Source organism: Hypanus sabinus, chromosome 10, assembly GCF_030144855.1.
Source record: "Hypanus sabinus isolate sHypSab1 chromosome 10, sHypSab1.hap1, whole genome shotgun sequence".
Lineage (NCBI taxonomy): Eukaryota > Metazoa > Chordata > Chondrichthyes > Myliobatiformes > Dasyatidae > Hypanus > Hypanus sabinus.
In genome coordinates this window covers 29,879,663-29,897,996 of record NC_082715.1, presented here as the reverse complement: position 1 = coordinate 29,897,996, position 18,334 = coordinate 29,879,663, and the positions used below count along the sequence as shown (strand labels likewise).

At 44.5% G+C, this 18,334-nt stretch overlaps 1 protein-coding gene across 2 annotated transcripts in view; it reads right to left on the bottom strand.

Moving 5' to 3' along the window:
• cd2ap (CD2-associated protein) overlaps nt 1-18,334 on the bottom strand; it is a 193,887-nt gene that overhangs the window by 124,293 nt on the left and 51,260 nt on the right. The window lies entirely within an intron of this gene.

The following is an 18,334-nucleotide window of genomic DNA, read 5'->3' as shown; positions in this document are numbered from 1 at the left end:
GACATTGGAACTACTTAAATTGGTAGTTTAAGCTACTAGTAATTGTGGTGAACTACTTATACCTGCCCCCTGCTGACTGCTCCTGTGGCTCCTCCCACTGACCCCGGTATAAAGGCGATTGAAGCCTGAGCCCGGCCTCTCAGTCTCCAGGACGTAGTATGGTGGTCAACTACTGCTTGTTCTTTCTTCCAGTCAATAAAAGCTGATATCTCGCCTCACGTCTCAGAGAGTTATTGATGGTGCATCAGTAATGCAGTACCCGTGTCCACAACAGATACAATTGTCACAGGCACTACAGAAGCATTAGTTACATTTCTATTTCCTATAAAATAGAAGAATCATTGTTCAAAAGTAGAACCTGAACAATCTAACTTGTCATTGTCATGGCAATCCCTCGAGGTCGAGGATGATGGACTTCATTCCGTTGATCTATTTATGGGCTCTCAAGTGGCTTATGAGTCCAATCTTGGCTTTGCAAGTTCTTCTGCATTCAGGACAGGTAGTTCCAGATGGCAGTTCGGGCTTTGGTTGTTGCAGCCTCTCTTCCCATTTTCTTCTCTTTCCTTCTAATTCTGCACATCTGTTGGCTTCAAAAGTTGCTGTTCCTTCTCGGATGATGGCTTGCCAGAGTTTTCTGTCCTTGGCATTGGTTTCCCAATTGTTGATGTCAATGTTACATTTCTTCATGAAGAAATCAAACTGAAAGGCATCTAAAACAGATTTTTAAAAAAAAAAAAATTCATGTTGCTGCCCAACAAAATGCTGGAGTAACTCAGCAGGTCGCGCAGCACTGAGGGAGAGGAATAAACAGTCAATGTTGCGGGCCCAGGTCCTTCATCAGTAAACTGTTCATTGCTCTCCACACACGTTGCCTGGCCTGCCAAGTTCCTCCAGTATTGCTTGGATTTCCAGCTTCTGCAGATTTTCTCGTTTGTGACAAAATAGACAATCATGAGATTTGTCTTCCGGCAGACAGCCACAAAACACCACGGAAAACATCAAACACCCTATATGCAAAAAGAAGATATCGCGCAAGTGGCAAAAAATGAGCAAATAACACACAGTCTGGGAATGCTCAGATTAGTTCAGTTTAGCATTGTGCCGTTCATTGACTGCAGGCTAACACACAGAAAATGCCACTGGCAAATTCTGTGCAGGATTACGTTCTCTGCTTTTAAAGGAAAAAGTTTTTTATTGTCCTGCATATATCCATTTTGTTATTCAGAAGATCGCAAGGTATTTTTAAGTGGGCAATGCAATTCCATTCAAAAGAAATTACATTTTTATAGGATCACAGACCAGTGAATAATACACCAAGAATTTCTGAAGCCAGGATCCAAACAGTGTTTTGTTCTCATTATGAAATTAAACCACTTATTTAACATCTGAGAGAGTCCTAAAATAAGTGGCTTAAATTCATTGGTTTGGATTTCTTTGGCATTCAACTGACAATTACTAAAAAGTAAGGCAATGGCGACCGTGACATATTTATACATACCACAGAGAAGTTTGTTTTTATCCTTTTTATACTCATTAAGTGAGAAACCATAAACTATAATCTGTTAGGATCAGACTACACCCTGAGACATAAAACAAAGCAATCAGCAAGACTGCGCTGGTAAATGGCAAGTCACTGGGTGCAGGTCCAATGGGAAACAGGGAAGCAGGGTAGCACTTGGCTACAGGTACAGCTACAGGAATATCCTGCTGCTGAATGTAGTCTCCACAAAATAAATCTGAAGACCTCAGAGCATTGCCACGTGATGACTTCAAAATTCACTTTAAAGACAGGGCAGTTGAATCTTAAAGGGTGATGAAGGGGAATATGCATCAAGATCAAATCACACTCACCCGACGCAGAACATCAAGACCTTAAGACCATAAGATACATGCGCAGAAATTGGTCATTTAGCCCATTGAGTTACCACCATTTTTTCACAATCTCCTGCCTTCTCCCTAAATCCCTTTGTGCCCTGACCAATTGAGAATCTATTAACCTCTACTTTAGATATACCTAATGACAGCATCAATGGCTGCCTGTGGCAAATAATTCCACAAATTCACCACTCTCTAGCTAAAGAAATTCTCCCTCATCTCAGTACTAAAAGGACACCCTTCTATTCTGAACTGTGTCCTCTGGTCTTAGACTCCCCCACCATAGGAAATATCCTCTCCACATCAAATATATCAAAGCCCTTCACCATTTGATAGGGTTCAATAATGGCACCGCTCATTCTTCTGAATTCTTGTGAGTATAGGCCCAGAGCCATCAAACACTTTTCATATGACAAACCATTCAATCCTGGAATAATTTTCATGAACCTCCCTTGAAAATCTACAAATCTGCCGATGACAAAACTATTGTTGGCAGAATTTTAGATGGTGACGAAAAAGGGTAAAGGAGTGAGATAGATCAGTACATTGAGTGGTGTCACAATAACAACCTTGCATTCAACGTTGATAAAACCAAGGAACCGATTGTGGACTTCAGGAAGTGAAAGTGAAGAGAACACACACCAGTCCTCTTTGGCAGATCAGCAATAGAAAGGGTGATCAGTTTCAAGTTCCTGGGTGTCAATATATCTGAAGATCTATCCAATATGTTGAGCCCAACATACAGATGCAATTACGAAGGCAGCATGTCAACAACTACATTTATTGAAGAGATTTGGTCACCAAATAGATTTGGAAATTTCTGCAGGTGTACAAATTAAATCCACTGTAACTCATTGTTGTAAAAACATTAAAACATGAAAACTTTCAAGGGAGGTGAATATCTTTTATAGGCACTGTATATACCGCAAACCAATAGAGAAATGGAAGATGTCATTAAACTTAAAGGGCTTGAAAGATTTTAAGAATAAAATTTACTAGGGATAAAATGAGGTTATTATAAAACACTCCAAAAGACTAAGTGTACAACCCTGTCCAGACTTGTGGAACTTGTGCATTATCCATTGGAACACTATGATTAAAGCAAATTCTTCAAAACCTGCTTGACTCTTAATTCTATGTCAAGTGCAGTGATTGTAATAGGTATTTTAATACTGAATTAACTATTATTAGTTCTTTCAAAGAACTAAATAACAAATCTATTATTTCTTGCTCTAAAGTATAACTGCTCAAATTACAATTCATTCCCACACCAATTTTTAAATAGCATGTCTACTTTCACTTCCTCTTTTGGCATTTCTGGGGACAGCAGCATTTGAGAATGAATCTCAAATCCAAATGTTTCACAGAAGTTGTGTTTTTTTTAAGAAAAAGGAGTAACATCCAGACTCAAACCAAATGCGTCATTTTTCAATTAAATACCGGTAGATGCTGACAGCCACCCAGACATAACAACAAACCAAAAATACACTTGCTCGAGCAAGCTCATCCAAAGTAAATTTAGAATAACTGATTGATAAGTTCAATTTGTACTGCTAACCAGAATGACCACATACATGTACATTCAATATAACATGACAAAAAGAGGATTCGAATGAAAAGTAATCACCAACTGAAAAGTTTATCAACAAGTCAAACTCCTATTCTAGACAAGGAATAAACTTAGTTTTACAATTATACTAATTACTTTGTTGACCATTCTCAAACTTCCATTATATTTAGACCACAAGATAAAGTATCAAAATATTTATATCATATTTAGGGCTATGTGCAAAAGCCATCAAATGCAGAGCAAGATGCACAGTTATTTTACAATTAAGTACAGACATAATGGGTTGCAATAGCTTCCATGTCAGTTGTAAATTTTCTTTCATTCTAATGGCAGCTTGTCAAATTAACAGAGAAACAACAGATATGCCAAGGTTCCTTTAGCCTTTCATTTTAAATTGAGATAACACAGATCTTTAAAAAATCTATTTTTACATTTAAATATTGACAAAGGTTCTGAAATGATTCAGGTTTGGGTTAACTGATGAAGTATATGGCCCCTTAAGCAAAGGGAAATGGTCACACATGCAAAAAAGAACAAATAGTGGTAAAGTTCCAGTTTCCTCAGGAGGAAATAAAGATGCATCTGAGCTCATGTATCCAGTTTGCCACAGAACTTCAAAGTCACCTTTCATGTCTCTTGCAACCAGCTCCTGGGGAAAGATATCATAAACTTTCTTTTCAATTGGCCATTTCAGAAACCATACCAGGTCCACGAAACCACAAAGCAACCAATAACAATAAACCACAACTGCCGAAGATACATCCAAACTAAATCTTTCCAATCCAACATGGCCACAGGCTTGGCATCAAAAACAAAACAATATGCTTATAAAATGGCTGCAATGCACCCATGAAATAGCACAGCTAGTCTGTCAATAATGATAAACTTGCAGAACATTAATTGGGAACACAAGCGTGACGTCGGTGGATCTGACCATAACGGTGGAAGTCAATGGGCTGAGCCATCCGATCATGACGTTGGGTTTGAGCTGTGTTCTGCCAGCAGTGGTGCTTGGCAACTTTAACCATTTCCGTCAGGAGCCTGGAGGTGAAGACCAGCCTGCTGTCAGCACTACTGGATTGTCCAGCCACGTCGACGATACAAGCTGAAGTCTCCCGCCAAAATGACCAGCAGGTACATCACCAGCAGCAGTGAGAGCAGCTCAAGGACAAGTGCTGTAAGCTTTTCATTGCACTGATGCATCTAACAATAAATTGAACCCAGGTCTCTGTCACCTCTTTGCTCCAAAGATTTAGGTTCAACCTACTTCAGGCGCAGTCGCCGGGACTAAAATGGAAAAGTTATTTCAGTTGGTATAAGGTAGGCGCTTGGTAGCTAATTTGACACAGCGGCCAAAGTTGCTGTTTCTGTACTGTATGATTTAGGAGCATACACCCACTGCTTTGATCCAATGCTGTGTACTTCATCAGTATGAGAACATTCAAAGAGCTTGGGAGGAGCAGTTAATTACAAGGGCAGAGTGCTAAAAGCCAAAAATACTTCAATTCCCTCTGGAATATGGCAAAATTTCAACCAACCCCATCATTGGTGGTTGCAAGCAGGAACATTCCAATTCCTGGAACACTTCAAAGAACCAGCAGAAGGTCAGACTATCAGCTCTGGCTGAGCTATTTCGCCAGGCAGACCCTCAGAGATGCTTATTTTGTTGTTAACCACTGGTAAAGTTCCACAAAACTGGAGTGAGGCTGATGTTATTCCATTGTTCACCAGTGGCAAGGACACACCAGGCAACTACAAGATGGTGAACCTTGCAGGGATGTCATTGGGAGAGAATTCTGAAGATCTACCATCTTTTAGATAGTCAAGGCCTAATCAGGATTAGTCAGAATGATTATGTGTATGGGAGGTCATGTTGGCCAAATCTTTGAATTTTTTTTTGAAGAGATATTGAAGGGGATAGATGAAGATATGGCAGTGGTTGTTCTCTGTATGGACTTTAGTAGGACCTCTGCCAAGGTCCCGGATGGCAGCTGAACTCAGAACCAGCATCAAATTTATTAGATTAGATTCAACTTTATTGTCATTGTGCCGAGTACAGATACAAAGCCAAATTAAATGCAGTTAGCATCTAACCAGAAATGCAAAGAATAGTGTTGTTTACAAAATAACTGTGAATAAAAAGTGCTACAGCACACAAATATAAAAGTACTGAGTCAGCCTAATATGGGTGCAATACTGCTTAACGCTGTGATGTGAGGTTCAGCAGGGTCACAGCCTCAGGAAAGAAGCTCTTCCTGTGCCTGCTGATACGGGAGCAGAGGCTCCTGTAGTGCCTACCAGATGGGAGGAGAGTAAAAAGTCCATGGTTGGGTGAGATGCATCCTTGATAATGCTTTTCCCCCTACCCAGGCAGTGCTTACGGTAGATGTTCTCAATGGTCAATGGTGGGCAATTGGGTGCCGATAATCCGCTGGGCAGTTTTCACCACACGCTGGAGTGCTTTGCGGTCAGATACGGGACAATTGCCATACCACACTGAGATGCAGTTGGTGAGTATGCTCTCAATGGTACAGCGGTAAAAGTCCGTCAGTATCCTGGGACAAAGGTAAGCTTTCTTGATGCTCTGCAGGAAATAAAGGCGCTATTTTTTGATCAAGATGGAGGAGTTCAGGGGCCAGGTGAGATCCTCAGTAATATGGACACCAATTAATTTGAAGCTTGATACACGCTCCACTACAGCTCCGCTGATGTAGATGGGGACGTGAGTGTGGCTCCTAGCATGCCTGAAGTCCACTAGGACCTCCTCAGCAGATGTTGTGAAAATATTTTTTTGAGCAGCAAAGTGTAAGACAAAAATTACTACAAGTTACAAAAATATGCGAACTGTAACAGAGATGAATAATGAGGTGGTGTTCATGGACCATTAGAAATCTAATGGCAGAATGGAAGAAGTTATTCTTAAAATATTGATTGTGGGTGCTACTCATCAAGGGTGGCAACGCAAAGGGGGCACATCTCTGATAATGACGCTCTTTATTGATGGATAATCTGGAAGATTAGGTCACCACCTGCTATGGAGGCTCCTACGTGCGGGATTGAGAGAGACTAAAGACACAGCGAGCTTCAAAATGTGGTGCCTCAGGAGGAGGCATCCATCATTAAGGACCCTCACCATTCAGGACCGCCCCTCTTCTAATGGAGACTGAGGCCGAGCATCAGGCCGCAGATCTCCTTTATACAGGGGCCTATGGGAGGAGCCACAGGAGCAGTCAGCAGGGGGCGTGTCCCGACAGGCACATAGTTCACCACATTCACCCCCCCCCTTCGTTTGAAAAAGTCCTCATGTGGCGAAGGTTCTTACAAGTCAAGTCTATCAGGTGGTCGAATCTGTCGCTGCGATCTACGTAGCACCGGCTGTGACCGCATAGATGCCGGCAACATCGGCAATTGCACAGGGGACGGGGGTTGCGCGTGTTCTTGCCCACTAGGCGCCGGTGATCCCTCATGCATGTGCAAGGTGCCTGGTATAAATGCGTACGAAACGCCCGGTATACAAGTGTCGTGAGGAGTCTGTGTAGGGCCTGGTGAGTACGGTGTCACCTCTGGTGCAGGGTTCATTGTTACCGGAGAGCCGTCAGGGTAGTGGTCTGCTGCACCAGCGGGTGCCAGGTCGCGGATGGAGACCGTGTCCTCCCGCCCATCAGGTAAGATCACGTAAGCATACTGGGGGTTCGCATGTAGAAGGTGAACCCTCTCCACCAGCGGGGAATATTTATTGCTCCTCACATGTTTCCGGAGCAGCACAGGCCCCGGGGACGTCAGCCAAACTGGTAGGGTGGTCCCAGTGACAGACTTCCTGGGAAAAGAGAATAGGCGTTCGTGAGGGGTGGCATTGGTGGACGTACATAACAGAGAGCGGATAGAGTGCAGTGCCTCAGGGAGGACCTCCTGCCATCGAGAGACCGGCAACCCTTTTGACTTAAGGGCTAAAAGTGTGGCCTTCCACACTGTGGCATTCTCCCGCTCCACCTGGCCATTACCCCGGGGATTATAACTCGTGGTCCGACTGGTAGCAATGCCCCTAGCTAGCAAGTACTGGCGCAGCTCCTCACTCATAAAGGAGGACCCTCTATCACTGTGGATATAGCAGGGATACCCGAACAGAGTGAAGAGCTGGCGCAGGGCGTTTATGACGGACGTGGCAGTGGTGTCGGGGCAGGGGATGGCAAAGGGGAACCGTGAGAACTCGTCGATAACACTGAGAAAATAGACATTGCAGTCAGTGGAGGGAAGGGGGCCCTTAAAGTCAACACTCAGGCGTTCAAAAGGGCGGGTGGCCTTGACAAAGTTGTGCCGTGTCAGGACGGTAGAAGTGCGGTTTGCACTCGGCGCAAATTTGGCAGTCCCTGGTCATCGTCCTGATGTCCTCCAGGGAGTATGGCAGGTTCCGAGCTTTCACAAAATGGTAAAATCGGGTGACCCCCGGATGGCAAAGTTGTGCATGAAGGGTGTACAGCTGGTCGAGCTGTGTGCTAGCACATGTTCCCCGGGATAGGGCATCAGGGGGCTCATTGAGTCTGCCAGGCCGGTACAGGATATCATAGGTGTAGGTGGAGAGTTCTATCCTCCACCGCAAAATCTTATCATTTTTGATCTTGCCCCGCTGTTGGTTGCTGAACAGGAACGCAACCGAGCGCTGGTCGGTCAGCACGGTGAACCTTTTGCCAGCAAGATAGTGCCTCCAGTGCCTAACAGCCTCCACTATGGCCTGGGCTTCTTTCTCCACCGCGGAGTGCCGAATTTCGGAGCCTTGGAGGGTGCGAGAAAAGAATGCTACTGGTCTGCCTTCCTGATTGAGGGTAGCAGCCAGAGCAAAATCGGAGGCATCACACTCCACTTGGAAGGGAGCGGTCTCGTCCACTGCATGCATCGTAGCTTTGGCAATGTCCGCTTTAATGCAGTTGAAGGCCAACGAGGTAGACTTGACCAGGGGGTGAGCCTTGTCTGCGTAATAGGGGACCCATTGGGCGTAATAGGAAAAAAAACCCAGGCACCGTCTGAGGGCCTTGAGAGTGGTGGGAAGAGGGAGCTCTAACAGGGGGCGCATACGTTCGGGATCAGGGCCAATAACCCCGTTTTCCACGACATACCCAAGTATAGCAAGGCGGGTGGTACCAAACACACACTTGTCCCTGTTATAAGTAAGGTTCAGAGCTGCGGCCACTTGGAGAAATCGTTGGAGGTTGGCGTCGTGATCTGGCCTGTCGTGACCACAGATGGTGATGTTATCCAGATAGGGAAAAGTGGCCTTCAGTTGGTACTGGTCCACCATCCGGTCCATTTCCCTCTGGAAGACAGAGACACCATTCGTGACACCGAAAGGGACGCGCAGGAAGTGATAGAGCCTGCCGCCCGCCTCGAAGGCGGTGTAGGGGCGGTCCTCTGGGCAGATGGGGAGCTGGTGATAAGCGGATTTCAGATCTATTGTCGAGTACACCTTATACTGAGCAATCTGGTTGACCATATCCGCGATGCGGGGTAGGGGGTATGCGTCAAGCTGCGTAAACCTATTGATGGTTTGACTATAGTCCACCACCATCCTATCTTTCTGCCCAGTCCGAACAACAACTACCTGGGCCCTCCAAGGGCTTGAGCTTGGCTCAATGATCCCCTCCCTGAGCAGCCGCTGCACCTCTGACTGAATGAAGGCCCTGTCCCCCGCGCTGTACCTCCTGCTTTTGGTTGCCACAGGCTTACAGTCGGGGGTCAGGTTGGCGAACAGCGGTGGGGGAGGGACCTTGAGAGTGGAGAGGCTGCAAGTGTCGGTAGCGCAGCTGTTGGCCTGGTTCTGGATGGGATGTGTGTGTCCGTGTGTGTGTGTGGTCAGTAGCGGGGTACGTGAAGAAGTCCCACAAAACTGAGGATTCCGGACAGTGAGTGGTGGGAGGGGCCCGTCATATACCATAGTCACACTTTCGAGATGGCTCTGGAAGTCCAGCCCCAATAGCACAGGTGCGCACAGATTAGGCATGACCAGCAGCTCAAAGTCCCGATATTCTGTGCCTTGCACCACCAATGTCGCTACACAACCCGCCCGGATGTCTGTGGACTGCGACCCAGAGGCCAAATGGAACCTCCGACTGACCGGCCGCGTTGCGAGTCCGCAGCGTTGCACTGTGTCCGGGTGAATAAAACTCCCAGTGCTGCCCGTGTCAAACAGGCATCCAGTCCAGTGCCCCTCCACCTGGATGTCCATCATGGACCTTGCAAGCTGGTGTGGGGCGCTTTGGTCGAGGGTTACAGTGGCCACAGTTGGATCGCCGTCGGGGTGCCCGGTAAGCATCAGAGGGCCGGGGGCGGGGCATGCTGACGTCGACAAAGATGGCCGCTCACATCCGGGGTACCCGGTCAGCATCCGAGGGTCGGGGCCGGGGCGTGCTGACGTCGACAAAGATGGCCGCCCACATCCGGGCATGCAAGATGGCAGCCCCCACGTTTCACCCGCAGCGCTGCACTCCACTCGAGGTTGAGACTTACAGACCTTGGCGAAGTGGCCCCGCTTTCCGCAGCTGGAGCAGGTTGCTTCTCGCGCTGGACAGCGTTGTCGAGGATGTTTCTTTTGGCCACAGAAATAACACACGGGCTTCTGACGGGCTGCCGCTGTGGTCGGGTTCGGGGAGCTCGTGGAATAGCGACTGGCGGAGGCGTTGGCGAATTCGCTCCCGGGAGCCGGCGGTGGCGGGGTCTGAGGTGTCCACGGAACCGGCAGGGAATCGCGCGACTGGACAGCGTCGCCATTATGCAAAGCAGCTTCTAGAGCATTGGCCGTCTCTATCGCCGAGCTTAAGGTAAGGTCTGAGTCTTCCAGCAGTCGCTGGCGCATGTACACTGACCTCAGTCCCGTCACAAAGGCGTCTCGCACCAGCAGCCCCGCATGCTGTTCTGCCATGAGCGTCTTGCAGTCGCAAGCTCGGACAAGTGTCTGTAGTGCTCGGAGAAACTCGGCGCACGATTCGCCAGGCCGCTGTTGCCGGGTAGCTAAACGATGTCTTGCGTAGACGGTGTTCACCGGCCGCAGGTACTGTCTTTTGAGGGCGTCCAGTGCCCCATCGTAGGTCGGCAGGTCCCGGATAATGGAGTAAACTTTGGAGGAGACCCTCGAGAGTAGGATTCTGTGCATAACGGCGGGTTCAGTCGCACGAAGCTCCGCCAAGTACGATTGGAAGCATGCAAGCCAGTGTTCAAAAGCGAGAGCTGCGTCAGGGTCTTGAGGGTCCAAATCCAACCAGTCCGGACGCAAAACGGGTTCCATGTTTTAAAACTTCCAGTCAATAAAATTGATGCACCATCAATAACTCACACTGAGACGTAAGGCGAGATATCGGCTTTTATTGACTGGAAGAAGGAACCAGGAGTGAGTGTCTATCATACAATGTCGTGGAGACTGAGGCCGAGCGTCAGGCCGCAGATCTCCTTTGTACAGGGGCCTGTGGGAGGAGCCACAGGAGCAGTCAGCAGGGGCGTGTCCCGACAGGCACATAGTTCACCACACTCAGGAGGAGGCATCCATCATTAAGGACCCTCACCATTCAGGACCGCCCCTCTTCTAATTCATTTTAAAAGAATTCAAGATCTTAAAGCAAAAAAAATTGAATGGAGTTTAAACAGTGGTTTAGGACACTGCCAGCAGCATGACACATTTGTGAAAAACATTTTTCCTCATGTTAACCTGCCGGAAATATTTTGATGGAAAAGGCCAAGGCTCTAAATAGCATCCTACAATATACAATCTGGACAACCAAAAAACACACCCATGAAAATGCCTAGAATGGTCTGAACTCTAAAAGCTGCATTCCACTTTCTTAAGCAACACAGATACAAAAGGCTGGAGGAACTCAGCAGATCAGACAGCATCTGATCATAAACATAAGATTATGTATCAGGTTATGATAAACATCATAAAGCATCAGGTTATAAAATAAGCATCTCATCACTTGAAAAAAAACAAATTAAAAACATTGAACCCCAAGTAAAAATGCAAATAAGCTACTACTAAACTTTCACAGATTATCCCCTCGATTTAAATGAAAGTGCTTGCCCATGCAGTGCAGATACCCCACCTGCAGCTCTGCAGCAAATTCACCCTTTATCTCCACTCCACATGCTGACACCCATTCAAGTGCAGCCAACCAACTACCACAGAACTTGCTAAGCAAGTCAGAAGTCCTGAACTTGCAAGCATTTTCAGAGGTACAGTTTGACACAGAACCTGTTAACACTTCCCACCAAGTTCCTAATCACTTAAATGGATAAATATTAAGTGGTTCCTTGTTTATTAAAGTGCTCCAAACAGGATGCGATTCACCTAGCCTCTGAAAAACAGGTCCAACTATTGACCTTCACATTTGGCTTAGCTACTAGGCCCGGTGGAGCTGTTTCTATTGACAAGAGTAGGGACAAAGGCAGACCACTGGTGCCTCAAAACCAGTTGCTTCAGGCAGGTAGGACCCATTAGCCTTAAGCGACAGCCCACCTCGGAGAAAGAAAACGCTGATTTTAAACCTCCGCTGCCTTGCGGCCATACCCACCCATGGGAAACCCCGAGGAAGAAATCTGGAGCCAGGGTCCCCAAGGCAGTTTGATGTTGTTTACAACTTCACTCTGGTAGCCTCTGCCACACCGGTGCCAAGCTGCATCTGCACTTGCCCTTCCCTTGGACTACATCACTGACATGGAAAGGAGAACATGCTTGATGGGCAACAGCCGGTTCTCCAAATCTTCCCAGCAAGGCTTGCACCCTGGAGAGGACATGGTCCACCAGCAGCGCAAACTCATGATCCCCCTGGGATCAATGGCTGCCTACTACTTGCTTACTATGCCTTGTAAGTGGATATCTACAATGTCAGCTTTTGAAAAATAACCGATTTTTGTGATTTGTACACAATAAAAATGGGGCATTTGCTGAAGCATCCTCTTTCTAACAGAGGGTATTGTGTCACTGAGTATGAAAGAGAAGCGTGACATTTTCATTGAAAACATCACTGCACCAAAGAAAAATAACTAGCCAAGCTTCCAATCAACTGAAGATTAAACAAACATTTTCAAAAGTTCAAAGTTATCAATGTGCATAAATGTCACCATATAAAATCCTGGAGGTTCATTTTCTTACAGGCATACTCAATAAATCCATAGTAGAATAACAACAATAGAAACAATGAGGTACCACACAACTTGAGCACTTAACCAGTGTGCAAATATAAAAAGAAAGAAATAATAAATAAATAAATAAATAGATAAATAAATATCTAGAACACGAGATGAAAAGTTCTTGAAAATGAGTTCATTAGTTTTGGGTACATTTCTGTGATGGGGCAAGTGATGTTGAGAAAAGTTATCCCTTTTTGGTTCAAGAGCCTGATAGTTGTGGGGTAATAATTGTTTCTGAACCTGGTGGTGAGAGTCCGGAGACTCCTGTAACTTCTTCTCGGCTCACACACCACATTCTGGAACAGTGTTTCAGTGTTATTATCGGTGTCTAGGGAGTGAACCTCTTTCAGTAGGGCTCAATATTACAGTACCTATAGCTTTCACAGAAGAAGTGGAACACAGAACAGTCCAACAATGAACAAACTCTTGGGAACTCATCATAAAGACAGTTATGAACTGCACTTCTGCCCAACCATGGTCTACATCCCTCACTTCACTCTGTGTCATGAGTCTACGGAAATGACCCCCAAATGTTGATGTATCTGCTTCCTGTTCTTCCCTGGTAGTTTAACCCGGGCAGCTACCACTATATGAAAACAAAACCTTACCCCACACATTTATTATAAACTTTCCTCCTCTAACCTTAAAGCTCTGTTCACTAATATTCAAAATTTCCACCATGAGGAGATTTTTTGTTAAAAAAAAGGACCACCCCGTCTAAGACTCTCATACTTTTTCAACTTCCATCAAGTCAACCCCTAGCCTCTGGCATTTCAAAGAAAACAAATCAAGTTTGTCCAATCTCTCCTTTGAGCTAATATCCTCGATTCCATACATTCTGGTGAACGCCTTCCTGCACCCTATCCAAAACCTGCACATTCTTCCTGGAATACGGCAACCAGAACTGAACACAATGCTCCAAATGTGGCCTAACTCAAGTTTTATACAACCGCAATGTGACTTTGATCTCTGCATATCAACGCTCCCACAAGTTCCTGCCATTTATCATTTACTTTCCTCCCAAGGTATAACACCTTGCACCTGTTCAGATTAAAATTCATCTGACATTTCTCTGCTCACAGTTTAAACAGTTCAGTATCCTGCTGAAACCTTTGACAACATCCTTTAGTACCAGAACCCCAGCATTCTGTGTTGACCACAAATTTAAGCCCACTTAATCACTTCTAAGCATATTGGTCACAGACCAAGTGAGTGAGAATAACAACCCTCCAATCACTACTGTCTTTTATGGCCAAGCCAATTTTGAATCCAATCTGCTAAGCGTTCATAGATTACGTACTTCGGGCACAGTGCATTCAGAGTATCACATCTACAAATCCCTAATAGCCGTGTCTAAAAGCTGCCACACAACATCCTGTGGAACAACACCTCTGATGGCTACTTCCACGTCTCTACATGGTGAACGTTGAGGCCTTCCATGGTCAATGTGGACCATGGATGGTGCATCCTAGCTGGTATGCAAATCAGGGCAGTATGAGATGGAGAACAAGCTGTTGCCCAGGTAGCAGGCTCCCCCGCTCCATGCAGCTGATGTAACCAAAGGAATAGCAGAGAGCAATATGGTTTGGCACCGATAGTGACACAGGAGTAGCCAATTAGCGTCAAATTCAACGTAAGACTGCCATCAGGACTCCAGCTGTGGATTCTTCACCCTTGTGGTTCACTCCCAAAGTCTTTCTCATGAGCCTGGATAAACACAAGGCAGTGGAGGTTTGAGATGGGTGTTTCTCTTTTCCTAGAAGAGCTGACAACCACAGATGACAAGCTGCATCTGCCTGAAGTAACTGTTTTTATGGCACCAGTAAACCACCCCTTCCCCTGTCAACAGTAACAGTTCCACCGGGCTCAGTAACTAAGCCACATGTGAAGGTCAAAAACTTGGTTGTCGGAGGCTATTTAAGACACACACCACTGGGAGCATATTAGATTAGATTAGATTCAACTTTATTGTCATTGTGCCGAGTACAGATACAAAGCCAATGAAATGAAGTTAGCATCTAACCAGAAATGCAAAGAATAGTGTTATTTACAAAATAACTGCGAATAAAAATTGCTACAGCACACAAATATGAAAGTACTGAGACAGTCCAATATGGGTGCAATTCTGCTTCGTGCTGTGATGTGAGGTTCAGCCGGGTCACAGCCTCAGGGAAGAAGCTCTTCCTGTGCCTTCTGATGTGGGAGCGGAGGCTCCTGTAGCGCCTTCTGGATGGGAGGAGAGTAAAAAGTCCATGGTTGGTGTGAGATGCATCCTTGATAATATTTTTCACCCTGCCCAGGCAGCGTTTATGGTAGATGTTCTCAATGGTCAATGGTGGGCAATTGGGTGCCGATAATCCGCTGGGCAGTTTTCACCACACGCTGGAGTGCTTTGCGGTCCGATACGGGACAATTGCCATGCCACGCCACACTGAGATGCAGTTGGTGAATATGCTCTCAGTGGTACAGCGGTAATAGTCTATAAATAGTATATATTTAGTATTAATCTTTTTTCTTTTCTTAAAAATTGTTATTCAGTCATTAAAAATTTGACCCAAAAGATTCCACCAAGGCCAAATACTTGATCCTCTTTAAGCATTTAGCTAAGTTACCCAAACCAGTTAAGACTAAGGAAGGAGATCTATAATTCAACTACAAAGGGTAAATTAAAGTGGACAGATTTATTTTTCCTTTGTGCTATCAAGTAATATGAGCACTATACTACAAGTTCCAAAGTTCAGACATTCTCTAAAGGGAACCTTCAGAATATCAGTACAGAAACAGAAACTTACTATTGCAGAAGCAAATAAAGGTCTCTTAAATACCAAATACAATAATAATGTTAAGTTCCTGTTTGGTTAAAATCAAAAATCAATTCAAATCTGGCTACCAGCTCTAAAAGGCTTTGATGGAAATGCCAACTCTCATTTTTCGCTATGCACTGAAGACTAAACCAGACATTACCCTGAACTACTCTGGCGTAAATGTAGAGGTTCTATTTTTAAACTGCGGACAATGTTTTTCTCTTATATAATCATATTACAAGTGTTCAGGATAATGTGGTAATTGCCAAGTTCCACAATGATCATCCATCAATAATCAATGTATTGATAGTTAATCATTTTATCTGGTGTTTATCATTTTATCTAGTATCAATCTAATGCTAGATATCTAATTTGAAATTGTGAGAAAATCTGAATCATTGTTTAACCTACAAAAGGTTTTTAAAAACTAATTATTTAGAGATTATAACATAAAGTAGATCTTCCCAGCCCTGCAAGCCACAACATACCAGCAGCACCAACAATCCCATTTACCCTAACCTAATCCCAGGAGAGTTTACAATGACCAATTAACCTATTTGGTCTATCTTTGGACTGGAGAAGGAAACAAGAGCATCTGGGGGGGAATCCCACGCATTCCACAAATTGGACGCACCGTGACTCCTTACAGACGACGCCGGAATTCAACTCCAACCTCCGATGCCCTGATCTGTATTTTACGATGTGCAAACCGCCGCACTTCGGTGGTGCCATTTTGTATTACAAACACCCACAATATGCAATTAAAGCAATGCTAATCAAAGAAAACCATTTTGCCTGTCCTGAAGTTATGAAAATTAATAGATAATGTCATTAAATGCTGGAGTTAATGTGACTATTTTGTTTGGGCTACTAAGGAATTTAAAGTCATAACATAAATCTCCTTATGCAAAACTTTACATTCATGGCTTAATGACTGAAGTATTTCACAATCAAGAACCGTTATAACAAAAGCATATTAACCAAAAAAAAAATTCCAAATTTAAATATTGTGCAACTTGTTAAGAAAGAGAAAGCACACCAGACATTCTCTGCAAGTACCATGAATCCAGGGACTTTGGCTTAATCTCGATGCTAGGTATTATATGGAGATTGTACATTCTAAGCATTACAGCTGGATTTTATAGGTGCTCAATGTTCCTCCCATATCAGAAAAGAATCAGGGGAGAATTGATGCACGTTAAACAGAGAATATACTGAGGACTACAGTTAAATGAAATGGAACAGAAGAGATTGCTTTTGGCAGATGACTTGGGTCCAATTGCCCAATTGGTTTTCCTCGGTTGTAATAAGTAAACAAACAGGTCAGCCAACATCTCTGAGAGAAACAGTAAACATATCAAGTCAATGATATTTCATCAGAATAAGGAAATCTGCAGAAGAATAACATGTTAAGCTGCAGAAAACGGGAGGGATGGTGAACATATAGGAAATATCTGTGACAGGGTGGAGACCAAGACACAACATTATACTAACAGTCGCAGGGTTAGCTGGGAGAGGACGGTGAAGACCTGATAATTGCAGATCTGTACGCGGTAACAAAGGATGGGAAAAGTTGCTGGATATCCAAAGAACCTTGGAAAAACACAATCTATTGCACAGGATCTGTACAGAGGAAGGCAAGAGAAAAAACAAAGTCAGACATTAATTGACATTATTTTAGAACTGGCCAATTCTAATACAAAGTGGAAAACACAAGTATTCGGGTACATCACAAACAACAGAGTATCTGGCGGTGCTGGAAATCCGAGCAACACACATAAAATGCTGAAGGAACTCAGCAGGCCGGGCATCATCTATGGAAAAAAGTACAGTCGACATTTCAGGCCGAAACCCTTAGGCAGACATTATTTGGGTACATTATTGATTTGATGCTCAAACTATAAGCTAATTTCAATATTTCAGCCCAGCAATCATAGCTTAAACATGAGAATGTAACATATATTGTCAAGCTGCAGATCCATGCCAGGTGTATGTATTCATATCATAAAAATCTCTCAAATCAAAACAGAACTAGTTTCTGGACTTTAATCCTACATAGAACTGAAACCCATAGCCACCTGACTCAAGGGCAAAGTGCTCCCAACTAGGGCAAGCTGACAATTAATGATTTGAAACAGCCAAGTCATATACAGTAATATGCAGGTGCTGGCAAAATGCACGGTGTTCTCCCCGAGACCTGAACCAAATGAATAAATAGAAGTAATTCACAAAAAGATGTCCTGATGAAGGGTCTCGGCCCGAAACGTCGACTGTACTTCTTCCTATAGGTGCTGCCTGGCCTGGTGTGTTCCACCAGCATTTTGTATGTGTTGTCCAAACATTTCAGTTCCTTTTGATGAACTGCAGTCCCAGGGAAGATCTCATCTGACAAACACAGCCAATCTGTGTCAGCACCTATGGTGAAGGGACTTGGGAACCGGTGTACCATCCTGTTCCGCCTTGCCTTACTTTCCTGTACACCTACAGCTTCCTCTCTGTCATATTTGGATTTTGGTTTGGTTTTTCTGCTTTGGTCCTCACAATCACATTCAATTTATCTGTCAAAACATGAAAAGAATATAAAACTATGTCTTGGCTTCATCCTCCCATTCTCCATAGAATATTCTTCAGGTTTCATATACAATTTTTAAAAATCAATTGCTGGCCAGCAGTTGTCATCAGTATAGCCGTTCAAAAGGAAATGCTGTCCTGCAGTCAAATGATTCTGACCACTTCTTTGACCAATTCACTTTGGTTTCTGGAACCTAGCTTCTGTGCTTCCTGTTCTCACTGCCATTTAACTTATTTGTACATTGCAATGTTCACTTGTGCTTAATAGTCCCAAATTGAAGCTGGAGTTAGCTGCAAAAAAAAAAATGCAAATCTAACATGGTGTGGACTAGTCTTCCTCATAGAT